This window comes from Hibiscus syriacus, unplaced genomic scaffold (assembly GCF_006381635.1).
Source record: "Hibiscus syriacus cultivar Baekdansim isolate YM2019G1 unplaced genomic scaffold, ASM638163v2 tig00112529_pilon, whole genome shotgun sequence".
Lineage (NCBI taxonomy): Eukaryota > Viridiplantae > Streptophyta > Magnoliopsida > Malvales > Malvaceae > Hibiscus > Hibiscus syriacus.
Genome location: NW_024063357.1, coordinates 101,564 through 106,054, shown reverse-complemented (window position 1 = coordinate 106,054; position 4,491 = coordinate 101,564). Strand labels below are relative to the sequence as shown.

Here is a 4,491-nt window from a genome sequence, read left to right as displayed (position 1 = left end):
TCCAGCCGCCTCTGAAGCCATTCCAGCTGCCACGCCTCTCCAAGCTTCCAGAAGACCACGCGGCGCTGCTTCAGCTTCCAGCCGCCCCACGTCGACACTGCTGTTGCCACGACACCAGCCTCGCCAAAGTCTCCAGAACGCCACGAAGCCCTCCACATGTCGAGCTCTATGGTGAGTCACCACCATAGTTATGGTGACTCACCGAACCTCTTCTCTTTACCCGGGTCGAAGAGGACACCGGTGGTGGCTATAAAGCCTCACCAAATCTGCAAAAGAAAAGGACCCGACGACAACAAACGGACAACAACAAACAGAAAAAAAAGAGATACAGAGAAAGAGCTACACCAACGATCCCAGAAAATACAAACAGAAAGAAGAAAAAAAAAGACTTACCGAGGAAATCGCCGCCGTGAGAGCCTCCACGAGTCATCGGAGAACCGAAACACCGAAGGTGAAAATCGTAGATTTACGATATATTATGGGATTTTAGGTTAAAATAACCTTAGATCGGGCATTAGAACGTTTAGATCTACACTTTGGGGGGTATTTTGTAAATTCCGGCCACCGTTCACTGTGGCCGGCGGCGGTGGCCGGCAGCGGAGTACGGTGGCCTATGGCTGCCGGTTTCCCTCCGGCGAGGGAAACTAGAGAGAAACCAGAGAACTCTGGTTCTCTCATTTTGAGAGAGAAAAGAAAGAGGCAAATGAGGAAGCTTGGCCCTTCGGGCCAGGCGTTTAGGGTATTTAAAACCCTCCCCAAACGACGTCGTTTTGGGGAGGGTATCTGTGTAATTTAAGAAAGGGTAAACCCTTTCCGCAACCCTTATAGGTCTGTAACTTTGCAATTTAGTCACTGAAATTAACTTTTAATCATTTTAATTTAGTGTTTAAATTTTATTTTATTATATTTTAGCCATTAACCGTATTATAATATATTTAGGATAAATGTCATATTTAGTCCTTTAATTTAATAATTAATATTTAATCTGAATAGTATGTTTTAATTTATTTTAATCTGATATTCGAATTTTATATAATTTTATTTTAGTCACTAAATTAATAAATAAGAAAATAGCATGTTTAATCCCTATAATTTTGATTAATTATGAATTAGGTATTTAATTTTAATTTTACTATAATTTAATCACTAATTTTAAATATTTTCATTTATTTTATTGCTTTTAAATATATAGTTCTAATTGTATTTTTATTGTTTTAATTTTACTTGTTTATATATTTAAATATTTTTATTATTATTATGTAGTCATAAATATATATATATAATAAATAATAATTTATTTTTTCAATAAAATAATTTTAATATTTATTTTTCAATATCGAAGAAAAGGGCAGTCTTAATACAACTGGATGTCCTATTCTGGTATTTTAAAAATAAATGCTATAAAAAATTATTATTTAATTTTATTTAAATTAATATTTATTAATATCAAAGAAAAGAACTGTCTTAAGGCACCTAGAAGTTCTTTTCTGATATTTTTAAATAAATAAATATTTTTTATATAATTTTGAAATAATAGGATTATAAATTAAATATATTTTGAATTTTTAAATTTTTAATGATAGAGACAATTTATAATAAAAAAAGTACCAATTTTGGGTCTTGTAGGGGTGCTAATCCTTCCCTAAACGTAACCGACCACGAATCCCTTTTTATTATTAAAAAGAACGAATTTTTGGTTATAAACGCAGATCAGATATTTTTTTAATTGATGTTTTCTTAAAACTCTTTTAAAAAAAATAATTTTTAGGTATTCGACCTACCTGACCCAAAAGGCCGATGGCGACTCTCAAATTATTTTCAAAACCATTTATTCACATCACTTTTTCCGTCAAGTAAATATTTCGTGTCCGGACGAAAACCGGTTACGACACATCTCATTGAATTAATTGTTTTTTATTAACAAAAGAAGATGTTTAAAGTTGCTATTTTTAACCTACTTAATTGAATCAATCATGTAATTAAATCACATAAAGTTGTTTTTTTTTATTGAAAAGAAAATCATATCTTGATTGATCTATCTGTTTTATTTTTAGAGCCATTGGAAGGGAAACTAAACTGAACAACAAACAAACCGACCATATTCCCTTCAAAGACTCCATTTTCATCACAATCTAAAATATAGCTACCAAGGGAGAGGTCCACCACCACCAAAGAGAAGAACAACATCCTTTTCCGCCGCTTCGTCCGCCACCACCGAAGCTGAGATACCCATTACTCCAAAACCTGATTAAATAGATAAATAGATAAAAATATTCAAATTCAATTTTTTTTTGGCTCCAAATAACCTCAGAGATGTCAAAACCAATGTCTCATCTTGACAACATTCCATCGACGCCGGGGAAATTCAAGATGGAAAAATCACCCTTCGTTCACAACAGGCTGAGGTGGCATTCCTCTCTTGCAAAGCTCGCATTTTGGTCATTTATCTTCTTGGGCCTGATCTTGATCTTCTTCTTCCGATCTCCTCCATCCAATCCCCTCCCGCAAGATCCCTCTCGGCGCTCGCTCCGTACGTATAATTGGGGCGGACCCGCTTGGGAGAAAAGGGTTCGTTCCTCCGCGCGTGCCCGTTCCCGCAATGGCATATCCGTTTTGGTCACGGGAGCTGCCGGTTTCGTCGGTACCCACGTGTCGGCTGCTTTGAAAAGGCGCGGCGATGGTGTTCTTGGACTTGATAATTTCAATGACTATTACGACCCTTCACTGAAAAAGCTCGGCAAGCGCTTCTGGAACGAAGTGGGGTTTTCATTGTTGAAGGAGATATCAATGATTCTCCTCTTTTAAAAAAGCTTTTCGAGGTCGTTGCATTTAGCCACGTTATGCATTTGGCTGCTCAAGCTGGGGTCAGGTATGCAATGGAAAATCCTAGCTCTTATGTGCATAGCAATATTGCTGGTCTTGTTAGTTTACTAGAAATATGTAAGTCAGCCAATCCACAGCCTGCGATCGTGTGGGCGTCTTCGAGTTCGGTTTATGGTCTTAATACCAAAGTTCCATTTTCTGAAAAAGATAGGACTGATCAGCCTGCTAGTTTATATGCTGCTACTAAGAAAGCTGGTGAAGAGATTGCACATACTTATAATCATATATATGGACTTTCTTTAACTGGTTTGAGGTTTTTCACGGTTTATGGTCCGTGGGGAAGGCCGGATATGGCATATTTCTTTTTCACTAGGGATATCTTGAAGGGGAAGTCCATACCGATATTCGAGGCGGCTAATCATGGTACGGTGGCTCGGGATTTTACCTACATTGACGATATTGTGAAAGGGTGTTTGGCAGCGCTGGATACTGCTGAGAAGAGTACTGGTAATGGAGGGAAGAAGAAGGGTCCGGCTCAATTGAGGGTATATAATTTGGGTAATACTTCGCCAGTGCCTGTTTCGGATCTTGTTAGTATCTTGGAAAGGGTTTTGAAAGTTAATGCTAAGAGGGAAATTATGAAGTTACCACGAAACGGGGATGTTCAGTTTACTCATGCCAATATTAGCTTGGCTCGGAGGGAGCTTGGGTATAAGCCCTCAACTGATTTGCAGACTGGTTTGAAGAAATTTGTCAGGTGGTATCTCAGCTACTATTCCTGCGGAGAGAAGGCTGCTAGCTGATTCATTCTTTGAATTGTGGTAGGATCCTCCGAATTCTTCTTCATTACCATTCATATAATTGTTTTTTACATTTCTCTGTTCATTAGGCAATTATCGCTGTTTCATACATCTTTAGTGATGGCCTATAAGGAAGGATATTGTGTCCTACATGAAGTTTAGTGATAACTGAACATTGTTTGCTGGCCAGGCACACGTTGTATCAAAAGAACACTGGAAAATCTTTCTCTTTTTTTTCATTTTTCTGTCCCATGGAATGTAATTGTTGTAGTTTTGGCATTTAGAATTCATGATCTGCTAGAGCATAAGCTGATCATTGGACGTGTATAATTGGTATGCAATTAGAATAAAACAGAACTGAATAATATGATCTTTCTTTCCTTTGGTGCGTTTGAATTTTTTTTTAATGTTTGCAAACTCCCCGCTCCTGCCCCCCCTATCGCAGTAAAAGAAGAAAAGGAAATACACTTACTATAATAATTATACTAAAATCTTTATTGCACTTTTGTAAAAGTAATGTGCTGATGTTTATGACTTGCTATGCTCTTTTGCTTTTTAGATAAGGTATTTTTCCCGACTTTGACACCTATAAAAGCATAGAGGTATTGCTCCTTTCTTCCTTTCTTTCTTTTGAGATTGATATAAATGAATAAATATGATATGGTTTCTGAAATATGTTTCATTGAGTTGCTGTTTAAGAATTGATAATTATTTATGGTTTGAACAAGTTGTCTCTATTGGCTGTTGAACTTTTGGAATGGCTATTCTGATGTTACCTGCTTTATGATTTTTTGAACTTTATACACTCTTTTAGTGCTATCTAGCATGGTCCATGATCGGTTCATGTGAACAAAAGAGTGGGATGCTA

At 36.9% G+C, this 4,491-nt stretch overlaps 1 pseudogene; it reads left to right on the top strand.

Moving 5' to 3' along the window:
- The first annotated feature begins 2,104 nt into the window (after positions 1 to 2,104).
- On the top strand, positions 2,105 to 3,862 carry LOC120181570 (annotated as a pseudogene).
- The last annotated feature ends 629 nt before the right edge of the window (positions 3,863 to 4,491 follow it).